General features: G+C 38.0%; 1 protein-coding gene and 1 long non-coding RNA gene across 5 annotated transcripts in view; both read right to left on the minus strand.

The window, feature by feature from the left end:
- GRM7 (glutamate metabotropic receptor 7) overlaps nucleotides 1-23,923 on the minus strand; it is an 817,821-nt gene that overhangs the window by 783,052 nt on the left and 10,846 nt on the right. The window lies entirely within an intron of this gene.
- Nucleotides 16,670-21,880, minus strand: LOC132527806 (uncharacterized). The gene is made up of 3 exons (XR_009543101.1): nucleotides 21,832-21,880; nucleotides 21,309-21,370; nucleotides 16,670-16,699 (listed from the first exon to the last, which is right to left on the minus strand). It is a non-coding gene; the product is annotated as an uncharacterized LOC132527806 (long non-coding RNA).

Raw genomic sequence — 23,923 nt, forward strand, 5'->3', positions numbered from 1 at the left:
TATAATGTTAACCCACTTTGTAACAAAGCCTTCAACATTTCATATGCAAATTCGTTTTTCTTTCTAGTTTAAGCCCAAGGAAATCCCTATAAATCTTGTCTCCAAAGAGAAAATATAAAGAATTGATAAGATTAAAGAGTTCTTATCAATTGTATAAAAAACTAGAAATGTACTAACTAGACAAAAATGTAGACGTCTAAGAGAACGTCCAACAAGTAGAAAAGTAGAGGACTGCACTGAGATTGCAATCCTGAGAAAAATACATTATTTCTAAATGAAAAAGTAAAAGGAGATAGTATAGATTAAAGCCAGAAGAAAAATTTAAAACCTACAAAAATACGAGTCAATACAAAGTTAAAAACCCATTAATTTTACTATATACCCAGAGGCTTCACGAAAGATCTCATGAATATCACAAATTAAAATAAAACAAACAAAAGCCAGAAATATTGTTTTCCCCAAATTGTACTACTACCTGCTTATTGCTTCAGTGGTAAGAAGAAAAATTATCTTCAAATAGTTAAATTGTATACCTACTTATATTTTAACTCTTAGGTGGATCTTGTTATATAATATATATGATCTCTAAAGAAAACTTTTTGATTGTTTATTTTGGCATCTGTTAGGAAATTCCTATTTAATTAGATAAATCTCCTTAGATAACTCTTAAATAAAAATAGATGCAAACATAGTATGTTTCATATCATTCATTTTAGACCTCTAAGAGTTGGAAAAGCTCAACCTGGAGAAGAAACTAGTTTTATTGAGGGAAGAAACTACTTTCCAGTTTAGAAGCGGAGGGATTATCCCATTTCTGTAGAGGAAGCAATCAGGAAGATACAAAAAGAATGATCCTTGCCTAGCGCTAAGGCCAGAACTACTGTGCATATTGTACCCGATCTTGTAAAAACAGCCACTGTGCTGGCGCTCACAGGCCCGGGTCATGGTGTGTTCAACGATAAAACTCCTTCGGGCCAAAAAGCTTTCACCTGCATTACTCCATTAACCTCACTGTTTTGTTATGGGAAATGTGTTTATTTTTTGAAATGACATTGAAATATATCCTTAAAAGGACACTTTAGGTCTCAACAAGATTCTTGTCTCTTTCAGCCAACACATTACCTTTTAGAAATCAACAGTCTACTTCTTTCTTTAAATCATCACGTTTCAAAGCTGCAGCAGCAAATAAATGTTAATATAATTTTTCCAAAACTGCAGTCTCCCTAAATTTCTATGCTGTCTTCTTTATCCTGTCTTTTCAAGGTAAAGGTATCTTTCCAGTTTTCTTAGCATTATCAGGATTATGGATTTTGTTCACTGTTAAAGTTCGTTATTTATGGACATAAGTTAATGTAAATGCAAAAATATCTCGTATTATTCACAAGCTGGCTGACTTAAATCACTCGCTCTTAAAACAACTTTACTGCTCTCCAATCTGTTCAAATGCACGGAAATATAAATTCAGGATGATGTGGCTTTTCTGCAATGCTTTCTTTTCAGGCTGCAGTCTACATGACAGCATTATACCTTATCCTTGCTGCTGTTGTTGTTCAATCTATAAAATCTCTCTTGAAGACCCCCAGAACAGCTTGTAATTTAAACTTTTACTTTTGGTGACTCACTGTTTTCAAATTGCCATCTCTGACCATATCCCCCTTCCAGGGGAATTTATGCAGACCCTTAACCCATAATTGCTTTACTCTTTACCTCTATTTCTGGGTTCTTAAATTAACCGTTACATCAGTGTGCTTCATTACTCAAATTATTTTTTCTTAGGAACTTTTCCTGGAAGTAAGTTCATGCTATTTTTGACAAGCAAACATTTGACTTCTGAAAGAATTCTTATGGAAATGGGTTTATATCCCAAATGCACCACCAAAAATCTTTGTGACCTTGCATAAACGTCCCTTACCATTTCAGGTGCTATCTTTGCTTGACTCCAAAGTGAACTGATTAAAACTATGAGCATCTAGCTGTTATGCACTTTTGTCTCAGTTTGGCCAATAAATCTCTCAAAAATCCATCAGATTTTCATTATTTTTATCATTAGCCTGTTTGTATAAAATAAGTTACCATTTATGGAGCCAGTGTTCTCCTTTATTCCGGCATCCAATCATTGTAAATATTTCTCATGGACACATTCTTAGAAGGCCTATGAATAACCTGGCCTCTTACTGATTCTCCCTTTTGGAGTCTTACTAGCCAGACTTCCCCAATAACTTTCAGAGAGAGTTTTCCCCCTTTCCGGGTCTTCTTTTTGACTTCTATATGCCACAGAACTTTCAAAAGTCATCACACCAATACTAATATTACCACATACCCTCCAAAAATCTCCAAGCTGTTTATGCCTATTCATTAATACTTTATCAAAACTTGTCCAATTGAGCAGTTTTAGCACAGATACTTTACACAGTTTAGCACAGACGTGCTCTGTTTAAGGCTGACAGGTCCATTAGGAATTAACTTTCTGGCACATTTTCCCTCTGACATTTTCCTCACAACTGCGTTTCCTCATAACTGAGCCATCAGTTATCTCTTGCCTATAGAAAGGCAGATAAGAGAAAAGAAAGCTAAGTGAGAAAAGATATGTAAATGGACTAGCACAATATTGGACACATAATAAGCATTCAATAAATGATACCAAGTATTCTTACCCTTATCCTCACATTACTTTATATGTATTAAAAACTGATTACTGGACTCAACTCCTACTTCCATTGCTCATTAGATCCTCACAGAAACCTTGGAGGAAGCGAGGTTTTATCCCCATTTTACAGGTTGGGAGACTGCAGCCTAGAGGGCTTAAGTACCTTAACTGAAGTCATATAGTCAAGAAATAAGCCTATATTTGTCACAATCACTTGCCCATGCTTTGACGTGACACCACCACCCATCATTTACCCAGCTTCACCAAGGTACTACTAAATTTTTTACTCTTATTCTCCTCTCTTTGCTTCATACTGCCATTGTCACCAGCCCAGTCAAATTCACTTTTAATTTTCCAATGTTAATGAAGGGAGCAGAAGGTGGAAATTGAGGTTAAAGGAGGAAACTTTAATGTTATTCAAGGATGACTTCATCTTAACTTCCAGCCTTCGTCTACTCTGCTCCAGTCACACGCAGAGTTTTTGCTATCCCGTTCTCTGCTCCAGTCACACGCAGAGTTTTTGCTATCTCTTCCATAAGTCTTGACTTTTCTTGTCTTTATGCCACTTTTCTTTTCTCCATTTGCAACGAATCTCCCTTTCCCTTGGTTCTTCACCAATTCTTACTCCATATTCTCCATTAAAATTCAAATCTACCTTTAAAGCCCAGCTCATATACCAGTTCTGTCCTGCAGTCTCCTGGATCTGCCAAGTCAGAACTAACCACTTGCTCCTCCGTGCTCCTGCAACGGCAATGATGTTAGAAGGGCGAGTGATTTTACAGCTCGCTCACCACCTGCGGGAAATATGTCCTATTTGCCCTTCCACATCCTTTCTCCACCCAACTCTACATGGATGGCTTGCATGGCCTATCTTAGTAAGTGTCCTTGCTCTGGCTTCCGTGTGGCTCACCAATGAAGAGAACCAATAGAAGATTGTAGGGAATGAAGGAGGGGAGTGAAGTTAGGCTATTAATTCTTACCAACTTGTTGGGAGTTGGCTGCACCCCCCAACTAACGTATAGTGCTTCTCTGTGGGGCGTCACAGCATCTTTGGGGAGGACTCTCTCTCCAGCAAGGCTTCCTTTCTCTTTCATCTCCTATAAAGTAGCCACACTTTTACTGAACCCAGGGCACTACACTATCTCTTGATTCTCTACATTGGGCTCAATTTATCCTTATTGATGTACCCCTGATTTCCTGCTGAGACCCTGTCTGATGAACTTTGTAATATGCTCTTCTAAGCTGTTAATTTTACAAACCACGTTATTACACTTATTAGAAGAATGTCTTCAGGATGTGTCAGTAAGCTCTGATTGATGATAATGGTAAACAGCTAGAATTTATGGAACATAAAGTATGTTTTGGTTACTCTCTTGAGTACACCGTGTGCATTATTCTAATTAATTAAAATCACTATTAGCTAAGCAAGGCACACAGATGCTAAAAGGTTCCCAGAAGTAACTTGCTCATGGTCACTCCAGTGTCTCAGTAGTGTTTAGGACTCAGATCTGTCCAAAGCCTAAACCTTAAGTTCTAGGTCTAAGCAGTGGGTCTCCAACTTGAGTATGCATCAGCATCACCAAGAGAGCTTGCTGAAACAGGTAGTGGGCCCCACCCCCAGAGTGTCCGAGTCTGTAGGTCTGGAGCAGGGCCCAAGACTTTCACTTCTAAAAATTCCTACGTGCAGCTGATGTGCTGGTCTGGGTACCAGACTTTGAGAACCACTAGTCCAGGCATTTTAGGTCCAGAATTTCAGGTGTTAGAATAATTTTCTGGTGATAAATTGTCGAAAAAAAAAAAAAAGAAAAGCACTGCATTTTCCTGTTTGTAAGGAGGTAATACATTCAATCTTAAAGAGTCAATAATGGGGCTAAGTATTTAAGAAAGAAGAGTTATTCTCCAGGAAGATGGGAGGAGATGGACATTCTAAGGACAAGAATGCCCTTTCAGGAAACTTGCAAAGGGAACAGAAAAATAACATAGTAAGATTCTGCTATCCAGTGTTCACAGACCATGAGTACGATACTCTTGACTGTAAAATGGGAAGCCAACTTTTGTTGACCATATACATACCTTATTCAGTACAAACGTTTATTAAGAATCTCCAAAAGCTAGACACTAGGCATCAGGGCTACACTGATAGAGCAGATAAAGTGCCTGGCCTCAGGGAGCTTGTGCTTCAGATGATGTACATCAGCTAGATAGACTGAATGATGGATACTATATTGGGTTCACACTTCGTCTCAAGAAAAAAATATATCCATAGACGTGATCCAGGAGTCAAATGGCAAAAGACCTAGCCTCAAAGCGAGGGTTAATTTCATTAAATGGTAGGTAAAAATTATTTTATGTGCCGAGATAGGCTCTGCTTAAAAGACACAATATTCCTCCAAACGTATTATACAAGCCAGCTTATAAACCTGTGACTTTTTCTAGGAGAAATGTTGCCTTCTTTCCCAAGAAGGGAGCGGTAGGGGTCGGGGTGGAAATACTTTCATCATCAGAGGCACAGTCTCACTACTACTGCTCAGCTCCAATTCTCAACCTTCTGAATGGTTTCCAGGCTAAGTAATTTAGCAAAGTGATGAAGAAAAAATGGCCCATTAATCTTATGATGCGTGTTATAACTTAACTCTGGGTTTAGCATAGGAAAAATATTATTTGCATTGATTAGAAATATGCTTTATGGCTGCATATATTATTCACTCTGAACATTCTAAAATTATTAGCTGGGTTGACATGATGAACTGCACAGGAGTACTTCTAGATGGCATCTCAATGTCATCTGTTACTCACATCATATAGGTCTAGGAATAAATATGTATTTTACTCAATATGAGATCTTATTCCAAACACCAAAATATGCCTGTTTTTATTCGATGGTTATCATCATGAAACTACCAGCTAAATATCATTTAGAAAATTCAAAGCAAGTAAATTACTGTATTAACTGTCCAACTATGATTATGACTTTCCTCCACTTATAGCTGAACCTAATATAATGATCTGGTCAGTCTGACTAGGAGGATTTATTCATTAATTTACTCAAATGTTCTGAGGTATATTTTGAAGGCCTTAAATTATGGTCTGGTTTGTAGGATCCAACACTAAGGGTGCAGGTTTATCTCCTACAAGCTCTGTGACCTTGCCCAAGTGACTTAGCATCTCTGAGCCTCACTTTCCTAATCTATAAAATGGAAACAATAATAGAACCCAAGTTGTAAAGCTGAAGGAAAAAAAGTAATATGGTAATGTATTTTGGCACAAAAGAGCAGTTATGCTGATGGTCATTATTTGTGAATATTGTTGCTAAGATTATTGAAAACCTGTTGTGTGTTAGGTGCTGTTCAAGGACTAGAATTTTAAGACTGTTCTTCACCTTTATCCCAGTTCTACCTGCAAAGTTCTGCCATGCACTGGAAAAACATACTGGTATTTCTAGGGAAGGGGACCACTCAGGTGACAGTTTTGTTTCACCAGGTATATAAAGCATACAAAAGTTATAGTGTATCTTTTAAGTCCTTTGGACGTCTAGTTACCTTTCACTAGAATGATTCTAGTAGATCCTGATAGATAACCTGAGACAAGGTCAGGTCAGTGATGTTGGTACCTTTTCTGGCTTAAGAGCATAGGGCAGAAACACAGGAAGAGAGGTCTTCCTTTTCCACTCCTGTTACTAAGAACCGTCTCGAATAATGACAATCTGAAACAGATCACTACATTGTTGCATGTTGTAGAATCAAAGCAGTGTACAAAGCAAAGAGCACTGGCCTCCATTATACGTGCATTTCACTCGAGATTCACTTTTCTAGACCGTGGAGAAAGCAGATGTTCCAACACTTTCCAGGTACTGGAATATTACAAGCTGGCAATCTCCACCACTGCATGTTTGATCACACTGTTCCCTGCAAATGGAATGCTGTTCCATCAAGGTCAGATTGACCAGTGCAGATACCTGATTTTATCGTACGGTCAGAACCAAATTAACTTACTGAAATTCTGCCCAGCTCAGGGTCTGCCTTCTCTGTGAAACCTCCTGTGAGATCCCAAGTTACAAACAACTCTATCTTCTTCAGAAGACATTGTATACTATATAAACAGTAATTTACATATAAATATATGTATATGTGTGTGTATTTCTTTGTTACATTAAGTTATAACTCCTGTGGTTTCTCTTCTTAACTAAACTGGACCCCCTTATCATCACAGTGGCCGTGTACATCATTGTATCCTCCAAAACATCCAGAATAATATCATGGATTCAGTATATAGTTGCTTAATAGAAAACAATTAACTAACCACTGCAGAATACTAGTGTCTCTCAAGGTGTGTTCAGTGGATCATAAATCCTATGAGACAGTCCATGAAGGAAAAGATTTCAAATAAATGTGGGATCTGTTGTCCACTACATCTCCTTATTAGAGACTCATAATTCACAAGGCTCGTAAAAAGCTCTGCAGCAAAGAAACTGTTGACTTAGTTTGACCCAGTATCTCTCTTACAAGAGTATCAGTTCTGGAGGTCAAGGACATTTTCCACCTCTAATACAACATCTCTACTGCCTAGTAGAGTGCCTGGCACTTAGTAGACACCTAATAAATATTTGAATAAGTTTCAACATACATTCCCCTTTTACGCTATAGAAGGAAAACATAGTATATAGTATATTTTGATTTACTTAGGGAGAATAATAATATGAATAGATAAATTTACACAAATCATTTTAAAGTATATATATTTGATAATACTTTTTTTCACAAATCTACACAATTGCACATTTAGTGGTGATAGTAAACGAACTACATTTGCTTCTGAAAACTTGCTAAGAAGGATGGCTACTAAAAACTACAACTTGAACCCAAAACAATTGATTTAGTTCATTGGTCCCCACTCCTTAGCAGTTTTTATGTAGAAGAAAATAGCCGCATATATTTCTTTTCTGCCATAATATGACATCATATAAGGAATGCTATTTTATTAGCTAGAAATAAGATTTGCTTTTGTTATTTTGGTACATTTGATCACATAAGAATAATTCTAGATTTTTTCCCCTCCTGTGACTCTCATAGCATCCGCATCTAAAATAGACTTTGGAGATTTAGATCAAATGTCATATCAATTGTCCTAGACTGCTTACTATGTGCTTTCACTATAGATTTTAATGTCAATAGAGAAAGAAGAAGGAAAAGTCAGAGGGAAATGAAACAGGTGTATGCAACACCCCTCTCTACTACCGACATTTCTCAGAATTCTGGGGGAAGTTGCATCTATAAGTGGAAAGTTTTTCACCATGGAACTCACGGTGGTTGAACTTCTCATGAAGAATTTTTTTTTCACTACTGAAGAAAAATATGTTTGATTTTACCATAACTGAAAAGTTCTCCTGTTTCTACTTCTGAGGTTTGCCCTCAAGACTACTGTTTACCTAATGGAAGTGACTCCTATGCATGGAGGAAAAAGTGCACCATTTGAAGGAAAAGCTAAAGGAGTGATATTCAGGTAGCTCCTCATTCCACCAATGAAAACATACACATAGATTTTCCACTTTACACCTCATTTTCCACCTTATTTTCATGATTTTGAAATGAATATGTAGGGTCTGATGAGTTTGTCAATAGTCTATAATTATTAGTGTTATTAAAATAGAATACAAATGATAAGCCATATGTAAAAATGCTGTGTGAATAAACTGCTATACCCCAAATAATACAAATGAGTGAATGGCAGTAAATGCTAAGAGGGATTAACAACATAAAGGATACTAAAAAAAATGATGACCGTATTTCATATTCATGTGTCTTTTTCTCTCTCACTCTTTTTTTTTTTTTTCTTTTTTTGCGGTACGCAGGCCTCTCACCGCCACAGCCTCTCCCGTCGCGGAGCACAGGCTCCGGACGCGCAGGCTCAGCGGCCATGGCTCATGGACCCAGCCGCTCCGCGGCATGTAGGATCCTCCCTGACCAGGACATGAACCCGTGTCCGCTGCATCGGCAGGCAGACTCCCAACCACTGCGCCACTAAGGAAGTCCTTCCCTCTCACTCTTACTCAACTACTAAATAACTAAGAGAATATGCTCACAAATGGTAAGCATGTTTTGGATGTTCGATGTGTGTTTGTGGGAAAGAACAAAAAAAAACTGCCTCAATTAGGTCAAATATCATACAAGAGATGAATGAGATTAGAGATGGGATTGGGATTTGTGTTAGTTACTCAATAGCTAACCAGTCACAGATATGACAGTGTAGTGCAATATGCAAATATACTTTTAAACAACTTCTCTTATCTACTGTCTGTAAAGACAATCACACTCAACTGCTCTGCACTTAACCCCAGAGCTTCTGAGTTAGAATCTGTTAGAAATAGGTACACGTTTCATTGCTTTGGCAACATTTACATGGCTCTGCATCAGGCAATACAACTGCTAAGATCACACTCTGGGAATTCAGGAAAGGCTAGTGTCCAGTTCTGGTCGTTCTACCACCCAACTGCAATCTAGGGTAAATTCCTGATTTAAAAAAAAAAAAAAAAAAAAGCCCTGAAGATGCTGAAACAGTATTTCCTACTTCACAGGGTCGTCATGGGGATAAAAGGTCATTAGGATAAAGTGCCTCTCACCCAGGAAAGACTGATAAATGCTACTGATGCTACCATCATCATCATCATCATCATGACCGATCAAGAACATATTGCCACATGGAAATTCAACGTTCCCTGGGCCATTCACAACTTTCCTTTAAAGGACTCATATTCTATGTGGGGTCTTAACACCTTCAAATAACAGAAAATACAAGTCTTTACACCTTTTTTTCTGTAGCTAATTTTGGCATCTTTCACCTCTGTCCACTTAAGTGTTGGTTTAGCATATTCTTGTCACACAAAGAAGCTACTTCCCAAAGAGAGGAACAATGTGTCAATTGACAAAGACCTTGAGTGAAGTCTTTCACATCCTAGATTGTCCACGGTACAGCTCAGCTGGTCTCTGGGTTGGAAGGCCTGGGTCTACTTTGCTTGTCTGTTACAGGGGAAGGGAATGGTCCTTAGCATGTGGTCTGTGAAACAGAGGCAGCTGCGGGTAGAATTATAACACAAGCAGAACTGGCTTCAATTCTTCCTTCTTAGGTCTTTTTCTTCTTGTTCAGCTGTTCAAGGAACTTGCCTGCCCTCTGTCCCTGCCAGGACAATGTTACATCTGCCTGGATAAGTAGGTCACCATTGTATATCAGGAAAGGTCTTATTTGTAATCATCAGGAACCAGATATGGCTAATTTGAGCAGAAAAGGAAACTTTTGGAAGTTTATGGTTAGGTCTCAGTAACTAGAAGCAGACTAAACAACCGGAAGCCAAGGCTATGCTATTGCAATTATAGGATCAGGCCAAAGTGATGTTATAAGTCCTACCTGGCCTTGCTACCAAGCAGGAATAGGAAACAGGAGGTTGACCCAGGACTGCTGGCCTTGCTTCTTTACATCATTTATTTGTAATTCAAAATCCAAGAGAGGGGGGCTTCCCTGGTGGCGCAGTGGTTGAGAGTCCGCCTGCCGATGCAGGGGACACGGGTTCATGCCCCAGTCCGGGAAGATCCCGCATGCCGCGGAGTGGCTGGGCCCGTGAGCCATGGCCGCTGAGCCTGTGCCACGTCCAGAGTCTGTGCTCAGCAACGGGAGAGGCCACAACAGTGAGAGGCCCGCGTACCGCAAAAAAAAAAAAAAAAAAAAAAAAAAAAAAAAATCCAAGAGAGGGGTGCAGTTGGTCAACCCGAGGTCGCTGGACTGTTTCCATCTGTAAGGGAGACTGAGCATGTGAGTAAACAGTGTATCTGACATGTTCAGCTTGTATAATGAGAGGAAGGCTCTGTTTCTCACCAAGACCCACAAAATGGAAAATTCCCCAAAGAGAAAGGAATTTCAGATCAGATGCTTGGAAAGTTAAAAACAACAACAACAAACAAATGCAGATGTGGAATTAAAGACATGGAGTAATTAAGAACCTATATGTGGAGTGATTCAGACCTGAGGTCACATCTGGAGCAAGCTACTCAATCTTGCTGAGCTTCAATTTTCTCTAAAGGAAACAACGTGGAAGATGATGTCCACATGTATCTTGTGGTACACATGAAGGAGGGTAGTACAGTATATGATGCCTGGCACATCCTATGCATTTTCTAAAACTACTAGTAGTACTATTATTATTGTTACTTATTATACAATTTATTGTAGAAATTAACAGGGAGAGTATTAATAAATGTTAATACAGTGCTAAGTGTCATTTATGATCTCAACTAATTATTTGTTGATTCAACAAACATTCCACATATCAGAAAATAACCTGTTAGTATATATATATATATATATATATTTTTACAGAAGATAAGAAACCCTAAGGCTTAGAAAGTGTAAACAATGTACCAAAAGTCACTCATTTAAGACGTAATGGAATATTATTCAGCCTTAAAAAAATGAAGGAGATCCTTTCATTTGTGACAGTATAGATGAAACAGGAGTGCATTATGTTAATGAAATAAGTCAGACAAGATAAATACAATTTTGTCAATTATACCAATAAAACAGAAAAAAAAAGAGGTAATAAAGATGAGATTCCAATCCAGGATTATCTAGCTCAAAAAACTACACTCTTAACCATTACAATACAGTATCCATCCATATGTTGTAACTGTAAAATGCTTAACACAAAGGAAACGTTAAATAAATGGTATTTATTCTAACTCTAATGCTTACTAGATATTAGTTATGTGGTATGCTTTACTTCTAACTACAAGGGTATAAGGTGCAAATTCTTGCTACAGAACACAAAAGCCCCTGTGGTACCCCGTAGGATAAACACAGTACCTGTAAATCTCTCATCTCTCAACCCAGAGTCTCCTCAAGTTGGAGGTTTTTACACCCTTTATAATGCGGGAATAATGCCTTTCCCACATTTGCACTGGGCATGAAAATCCATACTTCCAGGTGTATACTGAACCTCCACTTAGCTCCTCGTCACCTTGGAATCACCAGACCAAAGATCATTTATTTCATTAATATAGATGATGTAGGGATAGAAGTACAGAATATACAGAGAGTGTTGGAGGAATCCAAACAACAAGTCCTCCACTCTCGAAACAAATTTTACAGTTCCAAAAGTAAAGAGCAATGTTTGGAAATAAAACTAAAAATGAAACTAACATCTACAATTAGCCAAGTATTTATTATGGGCCAGGCTACTTACTAGGCACTTGATAAACATTACAGCTCATCTTCCTGCAGTCCTTCAAAGCATATAATATTGTTTCTATTTCACAGAGAAGAAAATTGTATCTAAGCAGGTTAGTGATTAGCCCAAGACCACAGGGCTAGGCTGTAAGAAAAGAAGGCCAAGTTTCAGTGGTCAAAATGGTGATGGATGTTATAACTAGAAGATTATGGCTAATCAAATAAAAATATTCAAAACGGTCCTAATGTATTATTAGGATTTCTTTAGAATAACTTGGGTGGCTTACTGAATACAGTAGTGGTAGGCACTATAGTCTCTTTAATTTGCTAATCATACAAATCTACTTTAATATTCTTGGTGACAAGGAGCTAACTACTGATAAGACAGCTTCTTCAGTTTTGGGGCTACTCCAGGGTGAAATGCCGTAACGTCTTACTGCCTGCAATGTTATCTAGTTCTACCAGGGGGAATAAAGCAGAACAAGTAGCCACTGTTCTTGACAAATGGATACAGTTTCAGTTTTTCAAACTATGAGTGTCAGATTCATTCATTGTATCAGATAGATCTGTCAAATGGCTTTGCCCATTTACTAATGGATGGCACACTGCAGACACACGTTGGGTCAAAAGACTCAATGTCACCTCACTGATACTGTCATCAATATGATTTGTATTGGCATTTTGTCTCACCCTGACTTTAAGGACTATGCGGGGAGATCCAAGTCTCCAGACCATGGACTGATCACCTCTGCTTGACACAGTATTCTCTGCTCATTTCCAGAGGGGACCAAGGATGAGCTCTTGGACTTCTGAATCTATTCACCCTACCTGGCAACACATACTAGCTGGGCTGATTGGATCAAGAAGGAGCCCCAGAGTTTAAATTTCCAGCTGTTTTGGAGGAAACAGAGGCTATGCCCCAATCCCATAACCCCTCACTTCTTACTGCTAGCCTATCCTAGGCTGTTCTTGCTGATAGTAGTATTTCATGCTAAAAATTAATTTTGCTTACCTGATGGCAGTCACACAACCTCAAATGCCATTTTTATAAATAAGGCAACCACCAATGGAGTGTGATTTAGGGTCTTTTCTTCCATAGACCCCGCCTACCGTATAAAATCTCCCATTACTGCATCATGGAGACTATAATCCCTTTCTGAAGGAATAGATTCTTTCCAACCATAAGATGAAATAAGGATTTACATTTCCATACTGCCCAAAAGGAAATAAATTGATTACAAAATGCAGGAGAATGACTGATTTTCCATATTTGTTGTGTTCATTAAAGGGTTTTTGAATAGATGACAATATTAAAGAAGTTCAACACACACAAAATAAAAATTAATAAATGAAGAGAAGAAAATTGCATTTATAACAAACAACAAAATAAACACATTGATATATAAAAGGTTGTTATAAATTGATGAAAAATGGATGTCATAAAGTCACAAACTAAAAACTATTAACAGCCAATAAAGATATGTTCAACCTTGCTATTATTAATCAAAGAAATACAAATAAAATAATTCAGGTGTCATATTTTACTGACTAGAATGACAAAGTTTTAAAAAACTTGATAATAGTGGTATTGATATTGATAACACTGGTACTGATGAGTGTGTGTGAGAAACCACACTGCATGTTAACTTGTTGGTAGAAATAAAAAGCAGGGTAACCTTTCTGGAAGACAATATGTCAGTATGTACCAGAACTGACAACCAGCCATTCAAGTTCTAGAAGTCCATTCTAAGGAAATAAACAAATGCTCAAAGACATATGAACAAGGATGCTTGTCTCATTGTTTAGCAAAGCAAAACAGGAATAATCTAAATGTTGAACAGTAGGGACTGGTTAAATAAATAATAGAATGCTGTTCAACCATTAGAAATGATGCTGCAGATTTTTATTAGGTGATAGGTAATCATGCTTATATTACTAAATGAAAATGTTATAGAACTGTTTTGTAGTTTGATATAATAATTAAAGGTATTTTATACTTGCATTGTATTTATATGCACCCTGTCACAAAAAAGTTTCAAAAGATACCCTCAAAAATGTTACAGAGATGATTTATCAGAAATGGGATTTTGAGTTATTTTTCCTTTTTTCTTTAAATCCTTTCAATTTTGGAGTTTCTGCAATGAGTCTGTATTATTTTTACAATTAAAAATATTTAAATTGGGGCTTCCCTGGTGGCTCAGTGGTTGAGAGTCCGCCTGCCGATGCAGGGGACATGGGTTCGTGCCCCGGTCCGGGGAGATCCCACATGCCGCGGAGTGTCTGGGCCCGTGGGCCATGGCCGCTGGGCCTGCGCATCCGGAGCCTGTGCTCCGCAGCGGGAGAGGCCATGGCGGTGAGAGGCCCGTGTACCGCAAAAAAAAAAAATTTAAATTTACAACAAAAGGATCTAAATTCCTCCAGTTTTCCATTTATTGTCCACCCTGGCTCAGGGTATTTGTGTAAAAAAAAAAAAAAAAATCAGCTTATTTTCTCTTTTGTATCAATCTAAATTTACTTTTCATAAGTTAACTATTTTAGTCTGGCAAAAGTTTCACACAGGAAAATTGTTAAGGTCTGAGTATTCTATTACCTTTAAAAGCACTGGAAACTTTGAAATTATTTCTTTCAGAATTTTCATATAATATTGAAAGGCGGGGGGGGGGAGGTAGCAAAATGAAGGGAATAGATAGTAGCAGTCAACTTCAATTAGGAAAGAGCAACGAGAGGCAGCTTGTACTCTTTTGATAAGGCAGAAGCCCCATGTGTCAACTCATGCTAAAAAATGTATATATACACACACATATATACATTTGTGTGTATTATATGTATATATGACACACACACATAATTAATCCACAGTCTTAGGGTAATCGCTCATTGTGGCAGAAACAAGAGCTGTTGACTACACTTTAATTAGCTCCTCCAGCCTGTAGAGGCATCACTAGGACCAAGATAGGAACAACATTCTCCATCTCCGCTTGCATCTGGGTATGGTTCTATCCCAAAGAATGCGACCAGAGGTGACCTGAAGAGTTTATGTCTGAAGGATAACGAGTTGATAATTGTAGCTTGCAGCTTCCTCTCTCCTTTCCTTTTCAGGAAAAATGTAGAGCCACTTGATGAAGGTGGTGGGTCCCTGAATAACTGAGCAGAAAACTGACCCTCAGACCACCAAAGTCCATACTGCACTCCTGAGTGAGTGAGAAATGAACTGTCCATGTGTTGCTCCACTGAGGTTTAAGGTTTATTTAGTGTTTAACTAATGCATTTTTTCTTTAAACTTCAGTTGCCTTCTCTGTAAAATAAAGTATTCGAAAAGGATCCACTGTAAGCTTTTTCCATTGCTTATGTTTTTATCTTAGTTTTTAATTCTCAGAAACATTGTGCGCATTTTACCTTTTAAGTTAGTAAGTCTACTTTTTTTTCCACAAAGACGGGTTCTTCAAGTTATGGAGAAGTCATAGCAGACTGTTGCTTCAGTTTAAGATACGCATTCACATATGAGATGAGAAGGGTGAGGACCCAGAGAAACGCCTTTGACAGAGGGGAGTGAGAGCATACTGAAGAATGTTTAGTAATAAAGAATTCAGATGGGAGAAACGGATGGGTTACATCTAACAGATTTGCTCAAAGGAATTCTGGAAAGGCAAATATGTGAAAATGTATAGCAAAGACATGAAATGCCTTTTGGTCCCTAAATGGATTTCATTTCAAAGACGTGCATATTGCAAATGCATGCACCATAACACTTCTCTGTCCACTTCTAGAATTTTCTAAAGCCTGACAGACCATCTGCAGAGAGAGGATGTCATTCCAAGATAATCGACTGCAAGTTACTAAATTAAGATAAAAATGTCCTTAACCTTGAACAGGTTTTAAAGAGATTTTAGATGAAAGGAGCCCTCTAGGGTGTTGTATAATTATATAATTTTACCCTTTCTAAAAGGCTATTTACAGATACAAAATGTTTCCCCTCCATTCTTTAAAGTAAAATATAGGATAAAAAAAATAGTCTGGGGATAATATTTGTTTGGGACAGCAGGCACTGCTAATCAGTACCACTCTCTCCTTATTCCTTGCTATCAGAGTCCTGGTTTAGGAGACCCCATTATCCTTAAGGCTAAGGTGGCCAGTTTAAAATCCGAGCTGATGAGATCTAAGTGCAAGTCTGCTGACCATCTGTGGTAAAAAAATTTGCTCTCTGAGTTAGACACTGCCTTTTTTTTCTTAATTTCTTTTTTTTCCTTTTCTTTCTTCCTGCCCAATTGTTGGAACACTGTTGGAGATTCTGGGGTCACTTTGAAGCTATGTGGACGTGCTAGAGATGTGGAAGCTGGAAGAGCGAAGCAACCCAGTCCCCTGGTGATGCCCTTCAGCAGCTGGACTAACGCTAGAGGGACTATCTCCAAACTTCCTGCTACCCGTGCAAAGTAAGGTAAATCACTCATTCACTTTCTGTTACCTACTAACTGATCCAGAACTCTAACCTCAGGGTTCTAGAACCCTTCTCAGTATCCCATAGTCATACTCGTGTTCCGGACTCCTGATCATCAGACTTGCTTATAGCAGATGTATGGGGAGGGCGGGTTCTTCTGGAAGCCCTGATACTTCCTCCCCTACTCCCACCACACACAAATAATGATCTTTATGTCCACTCATCCTTCTATTTACACTCAGAGGCCAGGGCCCCCAGGAAGGCTTCACTGACAACCCTTTACTCCTCTCTATGTGCAGAAAGGGTAGAGGTGTGGGCTCTGGAATCAGACTTCCTAGACTTGAATTCTTAATCTGTTACTTACCAGTTTAGGACTTGGGCAAAGTAGTTACCTTCTCTGGACACCCCTGTAAAACAGGAACACTAAGCAGCACCTATGTACCTTACTGAAAGGATTAAATGAGCAAATGCAGGTAAAGTTCTTAAATTTTTTTCTTGGGTCAATCAATTCTAGCTGCTATTGTTACCTTTGGCTAATTTAGGGCAGAGTCCCTTTGCCCTCCTTTGGTTCTCTGGACCCGTCTCATTCACAACACACACAACCGCATACTGCAGAGTTTTGAAAGGTGGTTCTCAAAATGTGGTCCCTGGGCCAGCAATATCAGCCACACCTGGGAACTGCTTAGAACTCTGGCACTGGAGCCCAGCAATCTGTGTTTTAACAATATTCTCAGGCAAATCTGATGCACACTAAAGGTCGACGACAACTGAGAACATCTGGCTCAGACTCTCCTGGAGGCATTCACCAAAAAGAGAGTTACAGGACCTTAACACCTGATCAGCTGGAGAAGGGGTCTAGTAATTGCCCTGGTTATCACGCTTGTCATGATTTTTCAGCACATAAATGTTTGAGAATCACTGCCATTTTGAATGTGTGTTTCACTTGTCTGTTTTTCCAGTGGACTTTACTTCCTTGCAAGGAAGGTTTGTGAAGATTTGTTGTTGTTGTTTGCATTATTAGTTTTATTATGCTAATTCTAGAATCTCTACTGCATAGTGCAATCTCAGGCAGGAAGTAGTGGCTCATTAAAACAGGTATCCCAAAAGTCTTAGTAGAACTTCAAGATTAATTCCTTCAGGAAGAGGTAAAATTGTCATTAGATGCAGATTGTATGATACTATATATAGAAAACCCTAAAGACTCTACATGAAAACCACTACAACTGATAAATGAATTCAGCAAGGTAGCAGAATACAAGATTAACATACAGAAATTGGTTGCATTTCTTTATACCAACAATGAAATATCAGAAAGGGAACGTAAAAAAACAATGCCTTTTAAAATCACAACCCCAAAAATAAAATACTTGGGAATAAACCTCACCAAGAAGGCAAACACTTATATGCTGAGAACTGCAAAGCATTAATAAAGGAAAGTGAAGATGATTCAAAGAAATGGAAAGACATCTCATGTTCTTGGGTTGGAGGAATTAATATTGTTAAAATGCTCATACTACCCAAAGCAATCTACAGATTTCATGTGATCCCTATCAAATTACCCATGACATTTTTCACGCAATTAGAACAAATAATCCTAAAATTCATACGGAACCATAAAAGACCCAGAATTGCCAAAGCAATCCTGAAGAAAAAGAACAACGTTGGAGGCATAGCCACCCCAGACTCAGACAGTACTCCAAAGTCACAGTAATAAAAACAGCGTGGTATTGGCACAAAAACAGACATATGGATCAATGGAACAGAATACAGAGCCCAGAAATAAATCCACACACCTCAGTTAATCTTTGACAATTAATCTTTGACAAAGGAGGCAAGAATATATAATGGGAAAAAGACAGTCTCTTCTGCAAGTGGTGTTGGTAAAGTTGGACAGCCTTATATAAACCAGTGAAGTTAGAACACATCCTTTCACCATACACGAAAATAAACACAAAATGTCTTAAAGACTTAAACATAAGACATGACACCATAAAACTTCTAGAAGAGAACATAGGCAAAATATTCTCTGACATAAATCATACCAATGTTTTCTTAGGTCAGTCTCTCAAGACAATAGAAATAAAAATGAAAATAAACAAAGGGGACCGAATCAAACTTACAAGCTTTTGCACAGCAAAGGAAACCATAAACAAAATGAAAAGACAACCTACAGAATGGGAGAAAATATTTGCAAATGATGCAACCAGCAAGGGCTTAATTTCCAAACTATACAAGCAGCTCATACAACTTGATGACAATAAAAGCAAACAACCCAATCAAAAAAATGGGCAGAAGACTTAAAGAGACATTTCTCCAAAGAAGAAATACAGATGGCCAATAGGCACATGAAAAGATGCTCAACACTGCCAATTATTAAAGAAATGCAAATCAAAACTACCATGAGGTACCACCTCACACCAGTCAGAATGGCCACTATTAAAAAGTCTACAAATAACATATGCTGGAGAGGGTGTGGAGAAAAGGGAACCCTCCTACAACACTGTTGGTGGGAACGTAAGTTGGTGCAGCCACTGTGGAAAACAGTATGGAGGTTCCTCAGAAAACTAAAGATAGACCTACCATATGATCCAGCAATCCCACTCTTGGGCATATATCCAGACAAAACTATAATTCAAAAAGACACATTCACCCTGATACTCACAGCAGCAATATTCACAATAGCCAAGACATGGAAACAACCTAAATGTCCATCAACAGATGAATGGATAAAGACGATGTGGTACATATATACAATGAAATACTACTCAGCCATAAAAAAAAGAATGAAATAATGCCGTTTGCAGCAGCAACATGGATGCAACTAGAGATTATCATACTAAGCAAAGTAAGTCAGAAAGAGAAAGACAAATACCATGATACCACTTATATGTGGAATCTAAAATATGACACAAATGAACCTATCTATGAAAAAGAAACAGAATCAGAGACATAGAGAATACACTGGTGGCTGCCAAGGGGGAAGCAGGTGGGAGAGGGATGAACTGCGAGTATGGGATTAGCAGATGCAAACTGGTATATATAGATTGGCTAAACAACAAGGTCCTACTATATAGCACAGGGAACTATATTCAATATCCCATGATAAACCATAATGGAAAAGAATGTGAAAAAGAATGTATATACATATGTATAACAGAGTCACTTTGCTGTACAGCAGTAATTAACACAATGCTGTAAACCAAGTATACTTCAATAAAAAATAAGTTAATTAAATTTTAAAAAAGATTAATTCCTTCAGAAGAACAACTACTCCACACTCACAAAAAAAAGCACCCTTTGAAAGTTTAAATTTTTGAATTTCTTTGCCACTTCCTTAGTTTTGATCATCTTGGACAATATATTTTTAATATTGACTTTTAAAAAAAAATTGTTTCAGTGTTTGCTATCCTTAGAGAGACAGAAACAGATAAGTACAACTAAATACTTATTTTTCAAAAGTCTCAAAAATATAAGGGAAATGAAAGTAATTATATCTTCAAATGATTTTGGGGTATGTTTTTAATTTCACACTTCTGATACTATTGAAGTTTAAAACTGTATTAAGACATTTGAGACATGCCGCATTGGTATTAAATGAATTTAATTTTGTGTAAAGTGGTAGAAATATTTTCTTCAGCAAACATATCTGCAGATATAAAATCACAACCATAAATCTACAAAAAAGCAAGCTATTGAATGAAATCTGATTGGTTATTTCCCTGCAGTATGGATCTGCTAATAATTTAATTTACTACTTGCTAACAGAAGCCAAAATTTAAATATACATATATATATGTGTGTGTGTATATATACATATCTTCAATTTTAAATCATTCATATATATGAACAAGTATACATACACATATATAACAATTGTTCATATATATATATATATATATATATATATATATATATATATATATATACAATTTAAATTAAAGAAAGTACATCTGGTGGCCTATTTTTTCCCCCACGATTTCTAAAGAACACCATATTCTACTCTAGGCAGTGGAATGTCAATCCACCTTAAGGGTTGTTCAATGAGCATATCTGAGAAACCACTGGTTTAGCCAATGATGTACTTATTGAGGGAGGCCCTAGTGCCACTGTCAAGAGCTTATCCACAGGAGAGATAAGAAGGTACTTGTTTGGTTGGTGAAAAGAAGGAGTAGTGAGGAATGGCAGGTAGCTGCAGGCTGATGACACGTGATGTCCATATATATGTAGAACCAACACACCCATAATTGCACCCATTTTCCATACCCAAATCCAAAGCCTTTATATCATTAATCCCAGGCAAAAATGGTAAGATTCATGTGTGTTACTATCCCACGGCTTCAAGATGCCTATAAACTCATATGAGTATGTCTTAGTTTTATCAGTGGAGGACAAACCAGGCTTCTATCACCAAGCCCCATTCCATAACAGGCAAACCAGTCCAAGACTTCTCTGACTGCTGCAGGGGAGTCTATGGAAGGGGCGCTCACTCCACTGTGATGCCTAAAATGCCTTTGCACAGAGCAAACATTCAATACATGCTGAGTGAATGAATGAGTGAACTGGTGTCATAAAACAGGCTTATTTCAGGGAAATTCCATTCAACAGGGTGGCATTCCTTCCTACCCATCTTAACTGTTAAGCTTGCAATCAGACAAAAATTTAATTATAAAACGTTAGAGCTGAGGAAATTTTAGAAACTGTCTACTCTCCAGAGGTATACAACTTTAATTTAGTGGTAAAAATCACTAGGAGTGATTTAGGAGTCTATCAGACCTGAGTCCAAATTCCACATCTACCATATTTTAGTGAGCAAATAACTACTTCTGAGGCTCTGTCCATGTATGCATTATGGGATATCATAATAACACATACATTAATTGTATGACTATCAGGGGATGAAATGACACAATCCATTTGTCATGGTCAGCTAAGTAATTTGCACCAAGTAAGCACTCGAGACATTAGCCAATATTAATAGCAGAGAGATGAAAACAAAACTCTGGGACTGATGCCTACCCTAGTGGCCCCAGTGGTCATAATGACTTTCTTCCATTCAGCCTGCTCTCTTCTCACTAAGACTAAGGAAGAGAAGATGAACAAATTAGGAATAACAATTTGAAAATGGTTTTATACTCCTTGAATGAATGGAATTATAATAAAATGATTTATGAGTTCTGAAGAAATATGATGAGACTTTAGATCTTTATGTTAGTTCTCTACAAAACCAATTTATGGCCCTAAGATGTACCTTCCCACCCAGCCCCATCCTTACGAGGATCGAATATCATTGTAAATGGAAAAGGCAACAACACATAAGCAACAAGCTAAGTTACAAGCCAGTGAAGTCTCGGAGGTTTGATAGAGAAAATTCAGATTTATCATTATATGTAAAAATAAGATGATATGAAGAACTCAATCTAAAAAATATTACCTGGAGATCTATAATCTCTATAATAGTGCTATGAAAAGTAAACAGCTAGAAATCTATCTAGATGGTTTTCCTTATAAGAAAGCACTTTCTGTATAACTTTTAATGTACTATTGATGAGAACAATTCAACAAAATTCAAATAAATATCTGCAGATGTCCTACAAGAAGAAAAGCACAGAGTTAGATGCGACAGGGGATAACTGGACTTCAGGAGGAGTAAGACCCTATACTTGACCTCAGTAAATTAACATGAAATACAGTGGATGAGTCATGTACAGAATGTCAGAATTCTAAAAGGCCAAGCTAAGTACCAAAAGGAACATGTGGGGATTCTTAAGAAGGAAATAAAAGATTGGTTAGTTGATTACGAAAAGGCAGAAGGGAGTAGGTTCCCTTTGGCTGCTCTTTGAAGAGATCACTTCCTTTCCCCCCTAGTCCTGAGGCTAGGGTGGCATGGGCAATAGAGGAATGTGGGGATTGAGAATCATTTCTACTCTCACCAGAGTGGCTGGAAGCAGATTTTCTTACCAGGATGTAGTAGTATGCTAATATTTAAGGGTTCTTGAGGTCAGAGAGAAGGGTTTGAATACTCCGGCTCCATCTCTTGCTGTGGGTCAAGTTTCTTACGTTTCTTGCTGTGGGTCAAGTTTCTTACCTTTCCAACACCTCAGCGTCTTTATCTGAAAATTGGGGATGATGATAATGTCTCCCACCTGAGTGTGAGAACTACATGATACAGTGCATACGCAGGGCTTAATTTGGTGCCTGGCACACAGAAAGTGCTCAGTACGGCAGGCGAGTGTAGTGACAATAAAGGCAAAGATGACGGAGGTAGTCCGGGTGTTGCTTCTGCCCCCAGAACAGGCTCTGACTGGGAGAGAGTTAAAGCACCTTTGGGTTCATGGGGGTTTATATATAAGCAACGGTTGATCAATGTGAGCTGGTTGTCCAAACGATTATGTGCAATCTAAGAAAAAAATGGGCCTCGGATTTGCACAGCTACTTAATAATATTAGCAGTGGTAGTAGTCAAAGAAGCTAAATTTTATTAAGTGTTTATATGCCAAACAACGTGCTGAACGCTTTAAAAGGATTTACTCACTTATTACAGCGAGGCTATACGCTAGGTCCTGATAATGTTACTCGTCTCTTTCAGATGTTGACTGAGCCTCAGAGGGGTTACAAAAGCACCTAAGATCCTGTTGTCAGTACATGACGGAAATGAGTTCAAATCCAGCCTGTCTGACTTGTTCTTAATCACTAAGGTATGAAATTAAGCATGTTGCCCTTTGCCTGATTCTCCTTCTGAGGCCTGAATATTTCACTTAGCTCCCTGAGTGCAGAAGAGAGAAAATTCTCTCTCCTTGACCGAATTTGGCATCAATATCCAACTCCCCTTCTCAGAACGGGTTGCTTCAACGAGCGGCAATGAATGCCGGGTCGTGGACCAGTCACCTTGATGACTAAGAGTCAGACACTAGGGAAAGAAAATGCTCTGTGACAATCCTACCCTTGTACAGAAACAAGACAGAAATTGGGGGACAGGGCAGAAGATAGTGGAATAAGGCATAGGAAAAATAGCACCTGGCATCGTGACAGTAATAATAATAATAGTAGTAGTAGTAGTAATAGTAATAATAATAGACTTTACTATGCTCTAGGCATTGTATTAAGTGCTTGGTGTAAGTGACTTCATTTTAACATTGAAAACAAGTCTATTAGGATGAAATATTATTAATATCATTTTATAGGCAGGAGTATTGAGGTGCAGGTAATCAGGTAAATTGCCCAAGCTCATATGGTTAGCAAGTGGAAAGCAGAGATTTGAACCAGAACCTACACTCCTAACAATTATGCTATAACCATTATGCTGAAGACGTAAGAATTCCAGTGGTCTTTCCCCATAACCCACTCCTGCACTCCAGACTTGAATAGTCCAAGATCAAGAGAGAGCAAGCTTGGAGTTGCCACTCTTCAGTGAGTTTCAATCATTTCAAAACGGTGTATTTGCTAACAAGATGCACTTCCTGTGATAATCTTCTCAACCAGGTATCAAGAAACAGGAAGCAAAGATTCAAGTAACAGTATGTTCCTACTTATGAGGAAGGTGGGACAGCATAGTTGACACTGGGCTTAACTGTTCTGGGAAACGTGGTCCCAGTAGGCATACATGCTGGTACATTTTCCCCACCTACCAAATAC

Source organism: Lagenorhynchus albirostris, chromosome 10 (genome assembly GCF_949774975.1).
Source record: "Lagenorhynchus albirostris chromosome 10, mLagAlb1.1, whole genome shotgun sequence".
NCBI lineage: Eukaryota > Metazoa > Chordata > Mammalia > Artiodactyla > Delphinidae > Lagenorhynchus > Lagenorhynchus albirostris.